Source organism: Manacus candei, unplaced genomic scaffold (assembly GCF_025592945.1).
Source record: "Manacus candei isolate 608988 ecotype Guabito, Panama unplaced genomic scaffold, ASM2559294v1 h1tg000049l, whole genome shotgun sequence".
Classification (NCBI taxonomy): Eukaryota; Metazoa; Chordata; class Aves; order Passeriformes; family Pipridae; genus Manacus; species Manacus candei.
In genome coordinates, this window is record NW_026138097.1 from 1,540,173 (window position 1) to 1,561,842 (window position 21,670).

A 21,670-nucleotide genomic window follows, 5' to 3' on the forward strand; every position below is an offset into this window, starting at 1 on the left:
GCAAGCTGTGGGGTGACACAGAGATACCATATCTCAGCTGAAGTAGCTTATGGCTTCCTAGTGTAAAGTGGGCATTCCCTGGGCCCACATTTTGGAAAAAGGTGCGTACCCACCTAGAACAATGCAGGAAGTCCCTAGGGTGCCAGAATTGCTGCTCTCCCTTGCCTGAAAAGTCAAGCCTCATTCCTGTGTTTTGAAGAGATCATCCACAGTCTGAAACATCCCCAGTCATGTTTATCATTTAAGCGCAGCTGGGCTTCTTTGATATTAGCACATATTTTTAAAATGGGCTGTAAAACCTGGCAAATGTGGAAACCTGTTTAAAAGCTTTGACCTCAAACCTGTCAGGAGTTTTTACAGCATTTTTATTGATTCCTGAAGTTGGCATTTCCAAGTGGAATTCTTCCAACAGAAGAAACAGTCACTTCTACATGAGAAAAAAAAAGAAAGTAATTAAAATATGTAAATTTGGAGTTATAGTATAGATTATTTAAGTTATAATAGTACAGACTGTAGAAGATTTCATAAGTGGAACAAAGTTTTAAGAAGTTCTAAAAAGAAATACTATTCTTCCTTTCTCATGTAAAGCCTCCTGCAGCTTCTGCACTTATTGGTAGTTTCTTAAATCACAGCATTGAGACCCCCTATTAAGGAATACAAAATTCAAATTTTTACAATTCAACCTTTTCCCTTATTATCTACTGTGGTGTTCATAGTGTGGGGATACTGTAAATCATGTAATAATGTTAATTATGTTCAAATGCTAATTGTAAAGGTTTTAATAGTGATCTCTGTAACTAGAAACTTTATTGATCATGCCTACATTTGCATGTATAGTCACTTAATGCTGGCTGAAACACCTAAATCCTAGCCTGGCTTGTACTGAAATCTGAGTAAAACCTGGGCTGGACTCCTAAGGAAAAAAAAATCTTGTTTGGGTGCTTCTCAGAAAGTGTTAAATGTCTCCCCCTTCCCCTCAAGAAACTAAAAAGGTGAGCAATACTCTGTATTATTTTATAGAACTATAAAGAAAAATTATTCAATCAAAATTTTGTACAAAGTAAACCATGCTGGTTTGCATTTAGAACATTTGCAAAACAATGCCTGAAAGAAGACTTTGGCAGATTTTTTGTTTCCCATCAGGATATCAGCACTATTGTACCTAATGAGGCCCTCTTATTTCTTATGTTTTCTGAGACCTATATACAATTATTTCAGTCTCTGCTACTTCAAATGGCTCTGTATTTAACACACACACACACTTATTTTAGAATACCAGTCTCCTTTTTTGTGGTTGTTTGACTTTTATTGGTTTGGGGGTTTTGGGGGGGGGCAGTTTTTTTTTGTTGTTGGGTGAGGGTGTTGTGTGGAAACAGTCTGTAGACTTGGGACAAACTGGAGAGAACTGTTTAAAAATTCACAATGCACCAAAGCACAGATTTTGTGCTTTCCATCTCTGTTACTAAGCTGTGCAGGTAGCCAGGATTTTCCTTCATGAAAGTTTTTTTCGTGATCCACAAATCATTTATACACAGAGCTGAATAAGCAAGGGTCAATACCATGTCACAATATTTGGGCAATATCTCAAAGGGTCTTTCTCTGGCACATGGGAGTTAAAGCTCCTGAAAATTTAGATTTTTTGCTAAGATTTAAAAGAGCATTGGACACCACTATGTTCAGTCAAATTTGCTGGCTGCAGTGAAAAATAAATGAGACCACATTTTTTGTTCTCTTCGTCTTTAAAATTAAGTTCATGTGAGCTGCCTTCTGCACTAGCATACACGCTCAGAAAATCTGCAGTTACAGCTTACCACTACATAGGGGTGTTATTACTCACTCCCTCAGTGCAGCCATACAAGACCTAAGTACATTTTGCTTTGAAGAGGTTAACCATCTCTGAACCTTACGAAGTGTTTTGAGTGTTAATGGTCTCTGTTCAGTTCTGTATTGCTTTGAAATAGACCAGCTTATGCATCTGTTTATTTGAACTTAGATTAGCTAATGCAGTTGTTTATTTTTCCTTAGCTAGAGCACTAAAACACTTATTCTATATAGTTTTAAACATTAATTCCTAAGAAACACATTTTGTCAGCATAAGAACTTGGAAAAAGTTGCTTGCTTTGAGTGGGAAGAGTAAGATGATTTTATCCACATTTGGGTCTTATTGTTTTAAAAGTGGAAGAGAAATGACAAAATCTTGAGACCATTACCTATGTGCAAAATTATTTGGTTTTTGATTTTTTAACTTAGTGAAATGCATGAATTTATTTAAATTTTGTTTGGATAAAACTTTCCCTTGACACTATAGTCTATCTATTTTAATTTGGTTTACTGCCTGGATGCTTTGCATAAAGCCACAATTAAAAAGTACACTCTCCAGCTACACATAAGAAGATTGTTAGTTAACCACTTTTTAACCTTTCCATTCCTATGTAAGGAAGCATCATCAGTATCAAAAAGCTTGTTATAGTTTCCTTGCAAGGAACAATCTTTATAACTGCAGAATGAAATTTTTGTGTTAAACGAAGCATTTTGAAACATCAGAAAAGAGCATATTGATTGTTTTCAAACAGAAACTGTCCAGTTCTCATTTTGCATTAAGGATTTTTTTTGAAATTTACCTATATTCATCTTTAATGAATGTTAAAGATCCTACATGAAATGTCTTCTGACCTGAAATGACATTTCTTTCAAATTTGTGTGTTGCTGTTTGGCAAGAAAATAGACAAATTTTAATTCTGGGTGGACCAAAAGAATTTTTTTTATTGTTGTTGATTTTTTGGTTTGGCTAGCAAACAAATACAAATAAATAAATTTTTTATACAACTCTAGCCTTCAGATATAACTTCATCAGCAAAACTCTCCTTTCAGTTTTACATATGTAAACAAGTAACTGTATTTGTTTTCACAGGGTTACATCATACTTATGCAAGAGAAAAAGAAGCAAGATTTCCTGTCAAAATAATAATAATAAAAAAGGTTAAAAAAAGGAAGGAAAAGAAAAACAAATCAGTGTAATAGAGCCACATCTCTCCTGTGTGTTGCTTGACACAAGCTGAAACAAAACTGGCTTGAGACTCTGCAGAAGCATAGTTTGGAAGCGAGAAAAATAAATTGAATCCTGCAGCAGTAGAGCAACTCCCCCAGACACTGCACTGGGAGGAATCAGGGGAGTTTCAAGGGGCTGTGTGTGGAAAAAAGGATTAGGAAGAGCCAGTGGGACTTGGCCGACCTTTCTTAACTTCCTGACCCCCACTTTCCACCCCTGGGAGCCGGGTTCTGGTTGTGGGAACAACACCTGCCTTTCCCAGCCCCATCTCCACAGGGGCTGCTGCTGCTTCCCCACGGGTATGTAGGGCCAGAAACGACTACAGCAAGGAGAAAGTCTCCTGTGCTTCATCTGCCCTGCTCTGGGGCCCACAGGGAGAGGGTAGCATAGGGGTGAAAAACATCTGATGTGTGGTGAGCAATGTGGTTCATCGTTGAAGGTTTTTCTACAATGCCACCAAGCAGAGCATCCAGCCCCATCTCCTTGAGTAAGATCTCAGCTGGTGGGGCCCCAAGGGCCTGAACCAGAAAGACAGCACACAAACAGAAGCTGCTATCATCTTTAACTGTGCCCAAAGGTGGTTTTGGGTCACACAGGTGGACAGCAGAAGTTGGCCACTTGTCTTTTCGAGTCATCTATAGCTATACCATCAGTATTTCCCTTACAGCAAATGTTTAAAGCTATAAGCTACAAGAAATAGATAGGACTGGACAACATACACAAACTGAATACTGAATGCACTTTTTGTATCACTCTATATCTCTTACTGTAATGCAAAGAACTATAATAAGTTACACACATATTTTAATACATGTGTGCTACAGACTGAAAATGTATCCACACTTGGGTCATCACCTATATTTCTGTCAATTTCTATACAGACAGATTTTCGTATATAGTCCTATGGGTGCACTCTGAGCACGTGTGAGTCTGCACACATTTATCTAATGTGCACATTGGTTATCCTTAAATTCCTGCTTAGAGGAATATCATTTACCCTACAGTTGTTATAAATCACATACCATATGATGTGTCAACACAGTGGTCATAAATGACTGAGTATCTATACAAAACACAGGCCAGTGACATCACTACTATCAAACATTTTGGCCCTGTAAGGTTGATTGCAGACCCAGGGCAAAAGCTGAGAGGATTTCTGTTGAAGCACACTTTCTCTCCTTCCCTGCTCTCTATTCTTCCCTTTTGTTTTGCCCTTCCAGTTCTCCTTTCTCCAGCTCACCTTTTCCTTCTTCTGAGTAATACAACTATTACATATTTTTCCAAGTGTATAATGCCTAATCAAATTCACAAATCCTTATAGTAGCATTACCATAGTTCTTTTTATATCTCTCTTCTGTAATATTTCTCTCATTTCTATGACTTACACAGAAATAATATTTACATTTATTTACTTTTTTTAACAGGAAACTACTAGATTATTTGTCATGTAAAACAAGAAAGGCTTGTAAATGTCCAGATACAGGACAATTAAAAATAATATACAAATATTGTGTTATAACACAGATACCCACACATATTTTGTATATCAAAACACAGGAAAGGTGTTTTAGCAAGGTTAGCTTGCAACTTGCCATTGCATCTCTGTGCTTGCCTAGCCTAGCATCAAATCAAAGTTAATTAAGTTACTGTGAAAGTCAAGTCTTCCTTTCTGGTTCCCTACTTAACTTAGTAAGAGAGAAAAAACCTGCAGCTTTGGATCCACCTTAATTACCGAAGTTGTATGTTTCACAGAATCACAGAGTATTATGAGTCTCAAGGGACCCACAAGAATCAAGTCCACCTCTTAAGTGAACGGCCCATATGGGGATCAAACCCATGACCTTAGACTCATTAGCACCATGTTCTATCCAATGGAGCTAATCTCAGTTGTTCCCTCTTCCATCATGACTCCTGCATAATGTCAACCCACCTTCATGGCACTATGAGGAGTAGATTCATAAACTCCTCGGCCCTTAGGAGCTGTGGGTACTACAGGCAGAGCAGATAAGGGGAAGAAGCCTGCTCCCACCTCATGTGTGCTAGTGGGCAATTTGGATAAATCAGAAAGGAGATAACAGACTTCAAACACAGAAACACTCCTTGACCTTTATTATTCATTATTTTATTATTACTATGAGTTATATATATATCCCTTTTATTTTAATAAGTAGAATGTAATAATGCAATTAAGATATAGTGTGAACATACAATTATTCAATATTGAATTCTACATGCAAGTACTAGAACTTGAAGCGGAAAATTATTAATGTGAATAAAAACTGGATAGGTTGATGTCTGCAGATAACTACAGGTTTTGAGATAAACAGTGAAGCAACTCACTGTCTGAAGAATCAGCAATGGGAGGGAAAGAACTGTCTCTCAGAATATCAGATCTTGGTGGTTACTGCAATGCCTATTAGGTAAATAAGATTTGGATCTGTCTAGAAGTATAAGAGAAGCAGGACGAGGAGAGACCTTCATTCTGATTTTGATCTTGCATCTTGAGACCTGTCCATGTCATGATTTTTTGTCTTGGTACATTTCTCTTCACACCTGCTGCCCCTTCCCCATCCTTGGAAGGGTAGAAGTTGGCAGATAAGCACTTATTTAGGTGCCTGGTTGTTGGGCCCCTGTTATATGAGAGCATAGTCCACACAGGCTATGGTCATAGGTCTGATCTAGGAGTGGTACGTTTCTTGTAGAGTAACAGATCTTGAAAAAAGTGAGTTGAGGAGTTCCCAAAGTGAGTTGCCCCAGGTGGTAGTTAGGCTAATGCCATAAAAGTGAAAACTCTTTTTATGAGCCTTTAGTGAGAAATAAAACTGCAAATAAGTTGCCAAGATTGTTTTCAAGAAGGCAGGTCTTATATCTCTATTTCAATAACAACACAGAAACCTGCTGATTTACTGCAATGTGTTTTTAGAAACTTTGGGATGCTTCAGGTGGCTACAAGTAATGCTGGAGCTTTAAGCAACAAATGCTTGGATGAGCTCAAACATTCCGGGTTTTCCTGTGCTTAATATGTTGCATTGCTATCTTGGTATGTAATGTCACAGATGGTAATATTAGTCATGAAAGAACAAAGAAGCCAAGTCCATAGAAAAATTAAGGTAGTGGAGAGGCAGAGAGAGAGAAAGGAAAGAAAGGAAAGAGAGAGCAGTGAATGCCTACAGCAAACAAGTTTTATTTTAAAGATTCTTTATACACACTGAACACCTCCTCAAGAGCTATGTGTTGGTAAGAGTAGCCATAGAAGGCTATAAATCCTTAACCTGGCTGGTATCCACTGCAAAAAGTAGAGTAAGTAGTGTGGTGAAAATACTTGGAAATTAATAGATGAACTTAATTTAACAATGGGCAGCCGTCCCACAAATTCCCATGCAAACTGGTGGTGGCTTCCTCCTTTTTTTTTTTTTTTAATTAACTATACAGCCCTTCTCCAACAACAAGATTTAGAATGTTTGCGTCTAACTTCTTTGTGCCTTTCAAATGTCTTTTTTAACTATTCACATACAGTACACATTATGTACCATGAAGGGCTTAAGGGAAACAATCAAAATTATTAAGTTCAAGTATGAAAAGAAAGACTAGAGCAGTGATCGAAGGCAAGTTATAAAGCCCACAAAACTACATTTACTGTATGGAGTTGTGAGGGAACCTCTTCCAGCTCCGCATACAGCATGCTCACTAGGGCTTCTGCTTGCTAAGTTAACTCTTTCCATGATCCGAGGAAGTAGAGCTCATGTTAAACAAGGTAGCACACTTCCATGAAATAATAAATGGACACAAATGAGAAATTTTGTGAAAGAGGAGTAACATATTTCACATGTAGTAAAATGTAACCATTTGTCCATAAATTCAGCTTAGAAACAGATTTCCCACTTTTCTTTTACACTTTCTCACTTCACAGAGTCTGGAGTATATATCATGACAATTTGCAGGAATTTGGTAGTTGAATTCTCAAGAAGGAAGGACAGAAAAGTGTGGCTTACAGGTGTGAATAAGGCCATACAAATGAACAAACCTATTTTTAGGAGGAGCAGTAGGGAAAATTTCCAACACTGATTTTATTGTGCTGTGGAATTCAGTCTTCAAGTGAAAGAGTAGATGCCTAAGAGCCTGAGATAGAAAATACTATATACTGAGAGTAAACTTTCACTGGCAAGGAAATGCATAATTTAATAGGTCTTTTCCATCTCTGTGATACCATAACTTGGGGTTGTTCCAACAAGTAAGGTAAAAGGAAAGATATATTGAACTTCTACATCTCTTTCATAAAGCACTTGACCTATCTTGGCATATACAGACATATATATTAAAGCTATTTTGTTTTAAATATTTTACTATTTGGAAGGAGATTTGATCATTCTCCAGAGACTGGACAAATATAGTGAACACAGAAACAATGGCAAGTGTTGCCTTCTCCCTTTAAATCCAGACTTGACAGTCTTGCTGAACTGCCTGGATTTCCTTGAAAAAGAAAGATCAAACTAAGTTGTATTGCACATGATGATTTTGTAATCTTCCTCACATTTGTCATACATCACTCTCATTGTCTGTACCCAATGCTTTTACATAGCCATAAAGCAGAAAGTCAGATTTTCATTTATCACTTTGTTTTATTCTATACTTAAGGGTTAAGACAGAAATCTACAGTCACTTCTCTGATACTGCAAGAACTTAAAAATACACAGAAATTGGGCCCATTCAAAGCCTTCTATTCAACTGATAAGCTTTTTTAAAGACCCAATTCAACATTTGGCAGAAACATATTTTACTGACATAAAATCAAAGGGTTTACATGGTTACTATGACTGTTTCTGAGTGATTTGGGACAACAGAAACATCATCTCAGAAAACAAGAATACAAGAATATTAATCTTTGGTTAACTGCAAATGTATTGCAATTAAGTAACACAACATAGAGGTCCATTCCATGGGGTGTTGTTTGAACGTGCTAGATGCATGAGCACAAAAGTTGACCATTCACAACATTGACATCAGAGGATCCCCTGCCTTCCAACATTCTCTCTGATGTAATCTATATGGTTGGACTAACTCAGACGTCTTTTCCCCGACCATGAATCTTGTTAACTATACTTTTTCAGGAAAAAGTACTAGGAACTGCTTCTGCTCCAGAACAAACTTCAGTCCTTGGACACCAATGTTTATTTCTATTCAGGATTATACTTCTTTCCAGTGAAAAGTGAGATTTTGGAATCTTACTTCTTAAAATAACAAAATGCCAAAATGTGCATGGGTAAATAACCTCATTTTCCTTCACACTAGCATGTACAGTTTGTATGAACTGGATTCACATGGATGTCTAAAGAAGTGGAAGGGTGGAAAAGAATTTTATGTATGTATATTCAAACAATGTAGACTTTATGAAAATCTATCAGGGGAGAAAAAAAAATATGAAAGCAAGGAAAAAAGAAACTGAAAAAAATACAACATGATCTTGACCACCTTGCAGTGTCAGAGGTATTTAATGTGTCAGTGGCCAGCTGACTGCCCAGCACATATCAGGTTGTGGGACATGGTTCTATTACCACGGATACCAAAACCCACACTACTGTAAAACACTTAGTTGGATATTTAAGTAAGTTCAAGAAATATTTCTCCTGTAGCTTAAGAATGAATACTATGACAGTTCTGAAGATCAGGTGTCAGAGTTAACAGTACATGACAGAGTCCTATTAGAGAAGGTGTTCTTACAGCACAAGAAATATAGAGTTACCCACTGTAAGGTTTACTCTAGGTAGTAAATAAGGTTAAATGTTCTCTTTTGTGACATTTCAGGATTTGACACACATGAACAATATCCTAAGGATATTGTCTTTAATATTCCAAGTTGTAGATAGTTTCATTTTCTTGAAAGAGATTTGAACCTTCTGTCTAAACATTTGTGTTTGTAGAGAATTCATACCACTGATTAGAATATATTACTTAAACAATGGTCTTAGAATTACACAGAAAATAAAACAAACCAAAAAGCCTCAAAGTTCTTCTACTTCTATATTTTTCCTTTTTTTTTTTTTCTATTGGGATCCATAAAGTAATATCACTTCCTTTACACAGGATTGTAATTCTATCTGGTCCTGGAGGGAATAGGAATCCTTTTCTCTTCTTTGGCAAGTCTAAGATTAAAGATCTGGGGTTTCTTCACCTGATCTGACAGTCATAATCCCAGAGACAGCGTGGCATGCATCATGTCTGGGTTACTTTGCTATCTCAGCATCACTTTGAGGAACAATGGAAAACATGGACTATGAACACATAGATCAAGGAACTTTCTGAACTTTATATCATTTATCAACTCACAGGTGAGGTCACAAGATACAGATGGGTTACATGTGCTTTTTGTTGACTGTCCTGATAGCCAAAGATGTCAGCTGCTGGCCCTTGAAGCTGTGCAAGAAAGCTACCTCTACATGCAATTCTTCTGTATGTGCCTTAGTGAAATTGCTTTGACAGAGCTGGAGAGCTGTAGGTCTAGAGGAATCATCACATTTGAGGTTTCGCTGTTTCAATATTGATCACTCCTGCTTTATTCCAAAAGGTGCTAAACAAAACATTCTTGATTGCATGATCAGCTTTCCCTCCCCTCCCCTCTTCTCTCAGTACTCTAGTCTCTCCTTAGGTTGAACAAGAGAGCAAAATTAAGCTAAGAAAATGGTCTAAAAAATTTTGAGGATAGATTTTTGGTAAAGAATCCATATTGTATGTTCCACATGTCTGAATACTAACTAATGAGCCTTTCTTGGACTTAAAGAGGAGAATGGACTAGATGAGCCTCTAAGGTCCCTTCCAACCTACATTTTTCTGCTGTTCTATGTGATACACCCCCCCCTCATATTTCACAGAAGAAAGGTGGGTCTGTGTTTCTCCTGAAAATGTCAGTCTGTGAAATCATTCAGCAAGGTACGTGACAGGTTAAAGAGGTGGTAGGTCCAAGACTCTTTGCAACACATTCTGGCTTTGTCCACCCCCAAGCATCCTGGACCTCTGGGGAGAAAGGTGTGGAGAGATATAGTTAAAGCATGGCAGTTCATGCAGGCCCTAAAGATGTCAGAGGCGTGACAACAACACAGACTTAGACAGCTTTTGTGTCTGTATTGTACAGCAGCAAATCATCCATACATTTGAGCACAACCTGCTGCACTTTTGCCCTGCCACACGGCCTGTTGTAAGAGGGGGCCTGGCTGTCCTGCAGCTGGGGCTTCCAACTCTCTTTATGTCTTTTCTTAAGGGGACATGAGGGCCAAGGAAAACCTACCTGGTTGAGGCTGTAGGCCAAGGGAACACTGTTGACAGATCAGGGCCAACCTTCCTGCTGAGACTCTCAACAGAGGAGGAAACAAAAGGCATATATGGCTCATATGCCTGTGGCTTTTCTTGGACTAACTTGATCCCTGAAGCCTGCAGGAAAGCAGAGCTGAGGAGGCAGACTGCTCCAAAAGTAAATGCCGCCTGGGGACTTGGCTGGGAGTTAGACAGACATGTTACAGATCCAAAGTGTAAATCTAAAATTTTGAAATAAAGTTTGGAATTTTCCTGAGAAAAGCTTGGCCACCAGGAGGTCTGGTTGTAATGCCAATGCCAGAGGATGCAGTAAAAACTGGACTGAACTTCAACAAGCAAGATATTCCCTGATTGCCAGTGATTGACAAGCCTGGCTTCAGCTCCACTCCTTGAACACACTAGAATAGCTATGAGAAAAAGGTACCTACTGTAAAAAATACAGAAGTTCAGTGGGTGGTGAGTCTGCTTTTCACTCAGGAACCCCTTAGGAGTCAGTTAGGAGCAGCACATAGGTCTCAGTAGCAGCAGAAAGCTTATACAGTTGAGAAAACAAAGTTGAAAACAAACAGCTGCATAATGTATTGCAGTAAGGCTTTCACAGCACAGAGATAGTGGGTCATAAACAAGTCCCCCAGTAACTGGATATTATCCAACAAGGCACAAGGCCTAAAAAGAACTATTTGTTTTTTTACTCTTCATGGGATGAAATGCACACTGTAGGAAAATCCCATTCAAATCAACATAGCGTCAGGGAAACCACGAGACCATCAATAAAAGTAATAAATGGAAAGGGTTATAATAATATATACTTAGCACTTTACATTTTCAAAGTGCTGACAGGACATTAATCCTCAAAATACCCTTGTGAGGGCAAAGGTAGCTTTAACATTTTGAGGTGGGCTTGAGAAGCAATTTTTGGTCTCAAATTGATCTGACCTGACTTCTGTTCACTAGGACCGCACTAATCAAAGTTAAATTGGAGTATAGTATTTTCACACCAGAGAACATGATGCTACAATGTTTCTCCTCTGAATATGAGAAGCAGAGTCCAATTGCTGTTTGCTACACTACACGTTAATACTAGCACTGTAAAACTGCTTTCTAAGGTCAGTTCTTCCTCTCAGCTTGGGCCTATGGCCCATTGTGTTTATCATCAATGGAGAATCTTATTACATTCAATTACTCTGCTAACCTTTTTCTCATTTAAATAACTATGCAAAACATAGTTGCCAGCAATTCATATACCAAAATATGCAGATTAGCCATTTCTAATGAACAGACAAGAGAATTGCCCCCAAGATAGTCAGGAAGGAAAACGAGAGTTATATTTTATAACTTCAAAGGGCTGCTTTTTATCTTTCACAGATTATTTGTTCAACTGCAGTTTTGAATTAGCTCTGGCTCTCCTTTAGTTCAGGTCAGGGACAGGGAATGGGGGCTGCAGTCAGTCAAATGTTTGCTGCACATTTTTGCTCCCATTTTCAGTTGTTTTTGTTGGGGCTGAGATTCTTCTACTACTTCTGTTACTGTTTATGATCTCAGTAAGTCAAAATGTCATAAATGCTGTATAATCCTGTGTAGCTGTGCAGGATGGATTTAATTTAAAGCATATGAAATGAAGTAGATGGCTATAAATAGAGTACCTGTCTCAAAAGCACAAAGGCTAGGATTTTTTTTTTTTATTAAAAAATAAAAAAGGGAAAAAATGAGTCCAAAATTTTATCTTCAAGAGGACCTTGAGATTAGCTCAGTTGGTTAGAGCGTAGTACTAATAACACCAAGCTCATGGGTTTGATCCCCATATGGGCAATTTACTTCAAAGTTGGACTCGATGATCCTTGTGGGTCCCTTCCAATTCAGAACATTCTGTGAGTCTCTGAAACGATAGAAGTGATTCATTAAAACCAAAACTAGGAGAGGGGAGTTGGTGACCATAGGAAGAGGAAAGATGGAGAAAGATTAGAGATCTAGAGACCACATAGACATGTACTTCCTAAACATATGTGTTACACTCCAGATTTTAAGCCATAACCTGCCCAGAGTAGTTACATTTTATTTAAGACTTTTAAAAAGCCTTTTCGTTCATTATAACCTCGAATTCGCATCTGGAAAAAGAGTCACACACTTCTCTAAGGAAAATTCTTTTAATTTAGTGAGAAAAATAAGATATTTTGGCAAAAGGTTTTACAGGAGTAAAATACAAACAAGAAAAAATATTTCACTAAAACATTCATCACAAAAAACCCATTCCACAGGAAAAAAACGCTACAAATAATCAATATACCAGTTTTAGTAAAACACAGTTCATTGGTTTTAAGTTACCCTTAAGGGAAGGAAAAGAATGAAAGAAGAACACAGATAAAAGAGTAAAGAAAGAGAGATGAAAGACAGAAGGAGAGACAGGACAGGAAAAATGGTTACCGACAAGATCTGATGGTTCACGTGGTGCAGGCAGCAGGAGAAAAGAGAGAGACAGAGCTCACATGGAGTCTCGTGTATTTACAGAGTTCAGTTTTCCCTTCCAGGCAGGATATCCAGTCAGTGCCTTCCAGGCCAGAGTGAGGTGTGCTGCAGGCAGTCACAGGCTCCGGGGGCTTGGTGTGGGTGGGTTACCAAGCAGGTCTGCCTTCACTGACAGCCCGGCTGCAGGGCCTTCAGTGATGCCGTGGGCTCATGTGGGCTGCAGGACCTCCCAGCTCTGCCCTGTGCCCTCAGCAGGCCTGATGTACAGGCCTTACCATGGACCTGCAGGTCTGGGCCCAGCCCTTCCCCACACGCACACACACTGACAGTGAGTTGGTTCTGACCCATATCAATAATTCAGTGCGATTCTGATCCTGTGTCTCACAAGCAGTTCAGTGGATATTATATTCAGCCCAGCTGTATGATATGTTCTGCCTGTGTAACCTTAAAATTGAATGAGGAACTACTCAAGAAGCACGTTTTTATAAATATTGAGACAAATAGCATTCACTGCTCTAAATCCTACTGCATATGATAACAGAGCAAGAATGCTCACTATAAGTAATAGGTAACTAAAAAGATCTAAAAAAACCAATCTCACCCCCTCCCAAACAAAACAACACTCATACCAGCACAAAGTGAGGTTTCCTGATAAAGGAAAGACTTGCTCTTTTTCAGAAAATATTAGGAATGTTCTTCTCAGAAAAAGAAGTTTGAACTAAGCAATGTCCTTCTTTAGAATGACACACATACAGTGACTCGCATGGAAATGCCATTGACCACCCATAAGAAGAATGCCTAAACAATACATTGGTAGCAAGAATTGTGGAATGAATATGTGCTGCCGAACAGTGGCACAAGCAGATGTTTTGTGGAGGCTTATGGGGGATTTCTGCATGGGCATCTAGGAGAGGCAGGGAGACTGTAGTTGTGTTCTATCAGATCTTGCTATGCTGGAGATTCCTAAATGCATCTGTAACATCCAGCAGAAGATTTCTAGCAGACATCTGGGTTGTGTCCCTCTATACTGCTTCACTAAAGAGATAAAAACAGAGATGAGAAATTACTTCAAAACATGTAAAATACTTTAAGGATAAAGTCGTCTTAATTAGTAGTGATAGTGAGAGACTAAAAAGAATTTGAAATGACCAACCACTTCATATCACATATTGGGAAATCACCTCAGTGAATGCAATCCAGCAGGCTAAATGTCCTGACAGTGCCCTAAAATTTCTTTTCTGCTGACAATTGGATGAAAAGCAATGAAAATTCTGTCTGCACACAGGCTAAGGGTACAAGAGTTCAGTGACTCAAGCAGATCCCAGACAGATAATAACTACTGCTTTCATTTCTCCAAACTATGAGTTCAGAAGCTTAAGCTGATACAAATACTGCGTTTTGCCATTGTAAGCTCTCTCTTCTGCTTATCTTCATATTTTATACTGTGCTTATTGCAGTGGTATTCCTCCTAGGCTACTCTTCCCACAAAACACTCTTGCCAAACTCCTAATGATCCATTCATCTTGTGTCTTGATATTAAAAACCTCATGCAAGACATGATAAGCACTAAGGCAATTAGCTACACCACCTGCCCCATTCCACCTACTTGCCTGACGCTACAGGTGACACCATCACATCAACAAAAACTACAAATCTGAATCCAAATCCAGACCAATAAGATGTCCTTCCATAAACTTATTTTTGGCTACTGAATAAGACAATCTTCCTTCTTACATCCTATTAGTTTATCCCAGGAAGTATTTAGAACTAGAAAATGGAAAAGCTTCACTACAAACTATCACAGAAAGATGAAATTTAAAAAAAAGCACAACAAAACACATAAATTGCAAACAAATATATGCCCTTCAGCCAATCGGCATAGCAGAAATGTGGACATTCCTTTGGAAGAAAGGACTTCTATTTTGTGGCAAAACTGAATATATAACTCGTGCTTTCTACTAAGTAAACCCTAAACACTATACAAATGCATATGCATATTTGAGGTTGCATGTTGGCTGGGGGATAGAAAAATATAACCAACCAAAACCAGACATTCCTTGCTTCAAGATGGAAGTACCTATTTACTGTTTTAAGAGAGAACAACTAAAGATCTCCTTACTTAAAACTGTTCCCACAAAAAAAAAGTATATTAGCACAGCTACACCAACTCTTTTGCAAAAGAGTTGAACAGAACAAAAAAATATAGACATGTAAGGCAAGTATAGGGTCCCTACATACCACTTACGGAAAAAATATGGTTATTACTGCTGTTGTTTTCCTTCCCAGTTGTTACTAATTTCAGTGAAAATACTTCCACTGCTTTAAGGTATATAAGTCTGACTCAGGAAAATATTTTAAAATACAGAGCTTTAAGAATTTGCATACTTTCAGTGATTTTACTAAGAATCAATGGCAAGCATTAATTATTCACTTAGAAATCCTGCTAACCAGGAGCCATAGTGCACTATTTCTGTAACAATGGAATGTAAATAATATTGTTAGGTTGAGTACTGTAAAATTCAGTGGCTATTCTACTGTAGGCTAACTAACAATACTTTCTGGAGGATTGATATGTGTAATACTATTTAGATCTGTGCAACAAGAGAAGTTACAATATTTATGAGGATAACTGTATTACTTAACATAGCACTGGTAAACACTGGAACCACAGACGTTACTTTTATCTTTCCATTATCATGGCACTAAAATCATGGAGCAAATTAAAAAGCTCTTGTGACAAACCTTTAGGAAAAAATCTACGTCAAGTGAAATAACAGAAGAACTTTTACTTCTAGCACTTTCAAAAGAAGTATGAGCTTCGTGCTTAGCACTGTTTCTGATCTGAAAATTTTGTTCAGCCACCAAATCTTTCATTAAAAGATAGTGGGAGACAATAATTTGACACATAAACTTTCTTTCATTTCCTCATTGTAAGAGAGAATTATATGAAACATATACTCAGATTTTCTAAATTTTGCAAAATCTTATATTATTAGTTGCTAAAACAGAGTAACTGAAAAAAATTTGGGTATATGGTATTTTTTGTGGATACATTGTAAACCCACTGGAAGATTAATTCCAAATTCACTCTCCAGGACACTTTCATTGTTGAACCTTAATTTCTTGTTTCCACTCAATTATAGTTCCTCTCTCAATATCAAATTAAGGTAATTTCTCTAATAATAACTAGATAATGACTCAACTCCCACAGAGGCCAAGGCAGTTGGGCAGCAGAATGGAGAACAACTGTGCCCAGTGTTGGATCACATGGTTTCCCCTTTGAACGCAGTATCTTGGTAGATATAATTAGAAGAAAAGTCTAATTTTCATGGAATCATAGAATTACAGAATTATTTGAATTATTAGAATGGTTTGCATTGGAAGGGACCTTACAGATCATCTAGTTCCAGCCCCCCTGCCATGGGCAGGGATGCCACTCACTGCCCCGGTTTGCTCAGGGCCCCATCCAACCTGGCCTTGAACACTGTCAGGGATGGGGCATCCACAACTTCTCTGGGCAATCTCTTCCAATTTCTCACCAACCTCACAGTAAAAAAAAAGTCTTCCTTATGTCCAGCCTAAATCTATCCTTTTTCAGTTTAAAACCACTGCCCATTATCCTGTCACTTCAGGCCTTGGTAAAAATTTTCTCACTGTCTTTCTTATGAGTCCCCTTTATATATTGAAAATGCTCCAGTAAGGTCAGCCCAGAGCCTTCTCTTCTCCAGGCTGAACAATCCCAGTTCTCTCAGCCTGTCTTCATAGGAGAGGCGCTCCAGCACTCTGAGCATCTTTGTGGCCTCCTCTGGATTTGCTCTAAAAGGTCCATGTGCTGGGGACCCTAGACCTGGATGTAGTACTCCAAGTGGGGTTTCAGGAGAGTAAAGGTATTTTGAAAATAACAGCATGTATACATTGTATGCAGAAGAGGCAGACAAAGACACCGTTCACTGTATAATTATTAGCCAGATCTGAAAACAAAAAAAATATTTTTAATCTTTGTGGTTAAGCCGTGTGCTCCATTTCCCTTAGGCAAGCCATTTGTTGCACAATTTATGCTAAATGAGGTGTTCTCCAATTCACAGTGTATTGTTTCATAAAAAGAGGGAAAATGCAGATGAAATGTGCCCATCCCTCTGACCAGTTCACATGACACAAGACAACCTTCACCTACCATTAGCAACAGCGCTATAGCTTAGCAATATTTGTTTCTAAATATCTAACCTAATGCAATCACCAGGCAAGTTGCACCAAGACATTTTTACTCCTTTAGAAATATGAATGGCTGAAAAGAAAATGTCAACAATAACAAAGAATTCCATACACTTTCTACAAACTGGAATACTTTTGTAGATGATGTAAATCTTTTGTTCTACAGTGGATTGCAATTATCTAAACAAAAGGATTACAACTGGCAACTGATTTTTGTTAGTAATACTGAAAACTGACAGAAGTTTCAGTACGAGATTTGCCAGTTGGCACAATAAAGAAGGGAAACCCCTCCAACAGGCAGCACATGATAGAATTCCTCCCTCCCAAACACACAGAAGCTGCAGTGCTAACTTGGGATTTTCTTCTTTCCTTTTCCTTACATTGAGGCAGCTTCCACAGCTTATATTCAGGTCCTCAAAACTTGCTCTTGTTCCAGTGCTACAAATGCAGAACAATTATGCTTATGTGAGTGGGCATCAAGAAGAGAACCTGGCAGAGAGCATAAACTGAAAATAGCTTGTTTTCCTGACTCATGAGCTCATAACTTATCTCAAACCACTTACTCAGGGCAAAACACCCCTTCCGTTCCCCATGCGCATCCTGTGAGATGGTTCCCACTATGACGCAGCATCACAACCAGCCCTGGGAAACTCTCATGAAGCATTTGGAGCTCCATCAGCAGAGCAAAGGGTGGCATGGGTCTGCTTAATTTCAGAAAATGGCAGTGTTGGAATTACAGTGTGGTGACAGGATTCATCAGAAGAATTTATTTTCATGCTATGGGCCTGTGGCCTAATGAATTGGAAAATATTTGTCTATGTTCTCTGCTTAAGCTCTAAATTAAGCTGACACCTTTTATTAAAAATGCCAGTTTTATGAACTGAAATACATGACATGCTATTGCCCGATTGATAATACAAGTTTCCTTGCAGTTCTGTGTATAATAACAACATTTTTTTCTTGGCATACACGGGGGCTATAAATTCTCCACAGGTGAAACTCTTATATCCTGAATAGTGTATTCAGTACATTATCTGTATTGTTTCTATGTAAATCAACAAGTATATTGATTAATGCTAGCAGGGGTATAGTGCTAAGTTTATATTCTAAATTACAGATTGCTGAATTCTTATTTATCTGTTTACAGTCCCTGAAAAAAAATAGTCTGTTGTCTATTCTTTAGGCTTCTGGTTGATGAGGTAGGGATTTAACATTGCCTCAGTTTTCAAGAAGGGCAAGAAGGATGACAAATTAAAAGACCTGTTTGTGTCACTGCAGTGACCAGTAAAATTATGGAGATTATCCTGGGATGTATTGGAAAACAGGACAACGCAGTCATCAGTCACAGCCAGCATGGTTCCAAGATGGGAAAGTACTGCTTGTCAAACCTAATTTTCTTTTATGACAAGGTAACCCACCTAGTTGATTAAGGGAAGCCAGTTGATATAATCTTTGTGGATTTCAGTAAAGCTTTCGATACTGTCTCTCACAGTATCCTTCTGGACAAATTGTCCAGCACACAGCTGGATAAACACATCATGGGGTGGGTGAGCAACTGGCTCAGGGGTCAGTTTCAGCAGGGAGTTTCAGCAAATGGGGTAACATCAGGCTGGTGACCAGTCATTAGTGGGGTTTCACAGGACTTCATCTTAATCCCACTTCTCTTCAACACCTTCGTAAATGACTTGGATGGAACACTAAGCAAGTTTGCCAGTTGTAGTAGATTGGGAGGAGCTGTTGACCCCCTCAAAGGCAGGGAGGCCCCACAGAGAGACTTCAACAAATTGAAGGGCTGGGCAACCCCCAACCCTATGAACAAAGACAAGTGTCAGATTCTGCACCTGGGATGGGGCAGCCCTGGATGTATGGACAGACTGGGAATGAGATGCTGGAAAGCAGTGCCATGGAAAGGGACCTGGAGGTCCTGGTCAATGGTCAGTTGAATATGAGTCAGCAGTGCCCTGGCAGTCAGGAGGGCCAACCATGTCCTGGGGGGCATCAGGCAAAGCATCACCAGCCGGTCAAGGAAGGGGATTGTCCCACTCTGCTCTGCACTGGGGCGGCCTCACGTGAAGTTCTGTGTGCAGTTTTGGGCACCACTATATACAAAATATATAAAGCAATTGGAGAGTGTCCAAAGGACAGCTGTGAAAATGGCCAAGAGCCTATTAGGAGTGTCTGAGGTCACTTGGTCTGTTCAGCCTGCAGAAGAGGAGACTGCGGGGAGACCTCAAAGCTGTCCAGAGCTTCCTCACAAAGGGCAGGCACTGCTCTCTTCTCTCTGGTGACCAATAATAGGCCCCAAGGGAACAGTAGGATGCTGTGTTAGAGAAGGTTTATGTTGGAGATTGGGAAAAGATTCTTCACTTAGAGAATGGCTGGGCATTGGAACAGGGTCCTCAGGGAGGTGTTCACAGTACCAGGGCTGTAAGAGTTCAGGAAGCATTTAGACAGTGCTCTCCGGCACATGGTGTGTTTCTTGGGGCTGTCCTGTGCAGAACCAGTAGTCAGACTTCGATGATTCTTGTGGGTCCCTTCCAACTCAGGATATTCTATGATTCTATTATTAAAAGGCAATTTCATTGAACTAGGGCTTTCATTCTTGGGTTTCTTAGAGGAGAGGAGACTACCTGTGGAGCTTTAAGGCTTTCTAATGGAGGAAAATCAAATACTGCCTATGCACAGTCTTCTGACTCCATGTCACTAAGAGGAAAGCAGCATGAACTGTGGAGAGCTGCCCCTAAAGGACTCCTTGCAGCATCTGCTGGAGATCTTCCAAAGAGTAATGCTACTCTGGAGTGTAAAGAAATGATTTGATAATACTCCCTCTGTAGCTTGGAGAGTCAGATAAAGGCAGCAAGAAGAGATTTAATTTATACTTCAGAGGCTTACAGTTGTGTTCTGCTAACAAAGTGGTCTGACTGTTAGCTTTTCTTGTTGAAAAATATAAAGACTGATAGGTCATGTTAACGACATTATTATCAGTAGTTTCAGGGATGACATACATATTCTGTGCCTGATATTTTGCCTAGAGCTATATGAATCTAAATAGTCAATTGATACAATCCAGCCAATTCTGTGCTAGAGAGGCTAAAGGAAAAGTGAAACTAGCAGCATTACAAGTAATGAAAGATAATTTTCTAAATTTCTATTTCCTTAAATAGATTAAATGACAATTCTCCCAAGAATCAATTCACATTAAGTGATAACAGGGTAAAATATTGTTCAAAATGAACATAAACAAAACAAAATTAATTCATACCCCTTAAATCTCCAAGTATTTGTGTTAATTTTGAAGGAGCTGCCAAAACCTCTGCAGCTTCCTGAATGAACTGTTATTACTTACATTATGCTCACACAGCTTAACCTGGACATTCCACAACTCAGGAATGAAAAATCACTGATCATCAATACTCACAGCATTCTTCTGTGTTTGCTGCATACTGCGGGTATGACGGTAAGAGAAGCACACTATGCACAGAGGTCTCTCAACATGGGAGTTCTGTTCTCCTCATGAGCCGCCTTCCTCCTACCCTGTGAACTGCTTGTTTTCATTTTTTTGACCATCTTGTATTTTGTGTTTCATCTTCCCTCCTCTGCCCACAACAGTTCTTAAAGATCCCTTTAAAGAAAAAGTTTTCATTTCCCTCTGCACATTACATGCAGATATGCAGACCTACTCATCTGTCACTTAATGGTGTTTAAACCGGTGATGTTATACCAATGTTAAGGTGGTGTGAAAGGGCAATTTGGCTCTGTCTAGTCTTCATCTGTTCAAGCTCATAACAGCACACTGAGTTCCAAATAATTAGGAGCTTCTCTCCAGCTGGTGTTTTGGTAGGAAAGGTGGTTGAGCAACCAGTCTGGATTTTCCTACATCTGAAAGAGCCTGAAGATGCCTTGAACATTACATACACTTTCCTAATATGTTTTCAGTGTCAGCTATAGCACAGCAGTGGGTGGAATGACAAATAGGTATTCTTTGGGAACGAATTGTCACTGTCAGGGTTCAGAGGGGTTCAGAGGAATTCAGAGCAGTAAATTTATATTTATTTACCAGTGCTTTTTACTGTTTACCAGGATTTTTCTCCTGCCCAATTCATGCAGCTATATTCAGAGAACTCCCTCTGTTTTGTTGCCAGATCTCCCTTGGACTTCATCTCCTGCAAAGTCTGCACACTGATGAAGGAATACAGGGACTTTGAGTGATATTTTGCATATTCAGGTTTCTCTCCTGGTCCTGCTAGTGATCTGCTGTGCCACCTTTCTATGCAGGCTTTTTGGAGACAGCATGAGGCACAAGGTTAATGGGGTGTGTATTACACAACTTAATGTTACTGATTAGATTTATTTCCTTTAAAACTAAGAGATATATTTTTCTGTAATAGGTTGTGAAGCAACAAATGGGTAAGATGTCAAACTTGCTCACCTCTCAACCTGAGAGGAATATGAGGGCTGAAACCAGTCAATGGAAAACTTAACATGCCATTACATAGGCTTTCGGATATTATAATTCTGTTTCCATTGGACTTCCATCCAGAAATTCAGGTGGTTTCTGTTAATAGCTAGAGCATAGTGAAGATTTCTAATTTAATATCTGAAAAACTGTTTTAAAGAATGACTACATTAACAAGTATTACC

The 21,670-nt window shown here is 38.9% G+C and overlaps 1 long non-coding RNA gene across 2 annotated transcripts; it reads right to left on the minus strand.

Moving 5' to 3' along the window:
- Positions 1 to 343: 343 nt before the first annotated feature.
- Positions 344 to 17,639, minus strand: LOC127476203 (uncharacterized). Of its 2 annotated transcripts, none has more exons than XR_007906513.1 (3): positions 17,593 to 17,639; positions 17,381 to 17,467; positions 344 to 427 (listed from the first exon to the last, which is right to left on the minus strand). It is a non-coding gene; the product is annotated as an uncharacterized LOC127476203 (long non-coding RNA). The 2 variants fall into 2 exon arrangements; XR_007906514.1 differs by lacking the exon at positions 344 to 427 and adding an exon at positions 17,044 to 17,102.
- Positions 17,640 to 21,670: the final 4,031 nt, after the last annotated feature.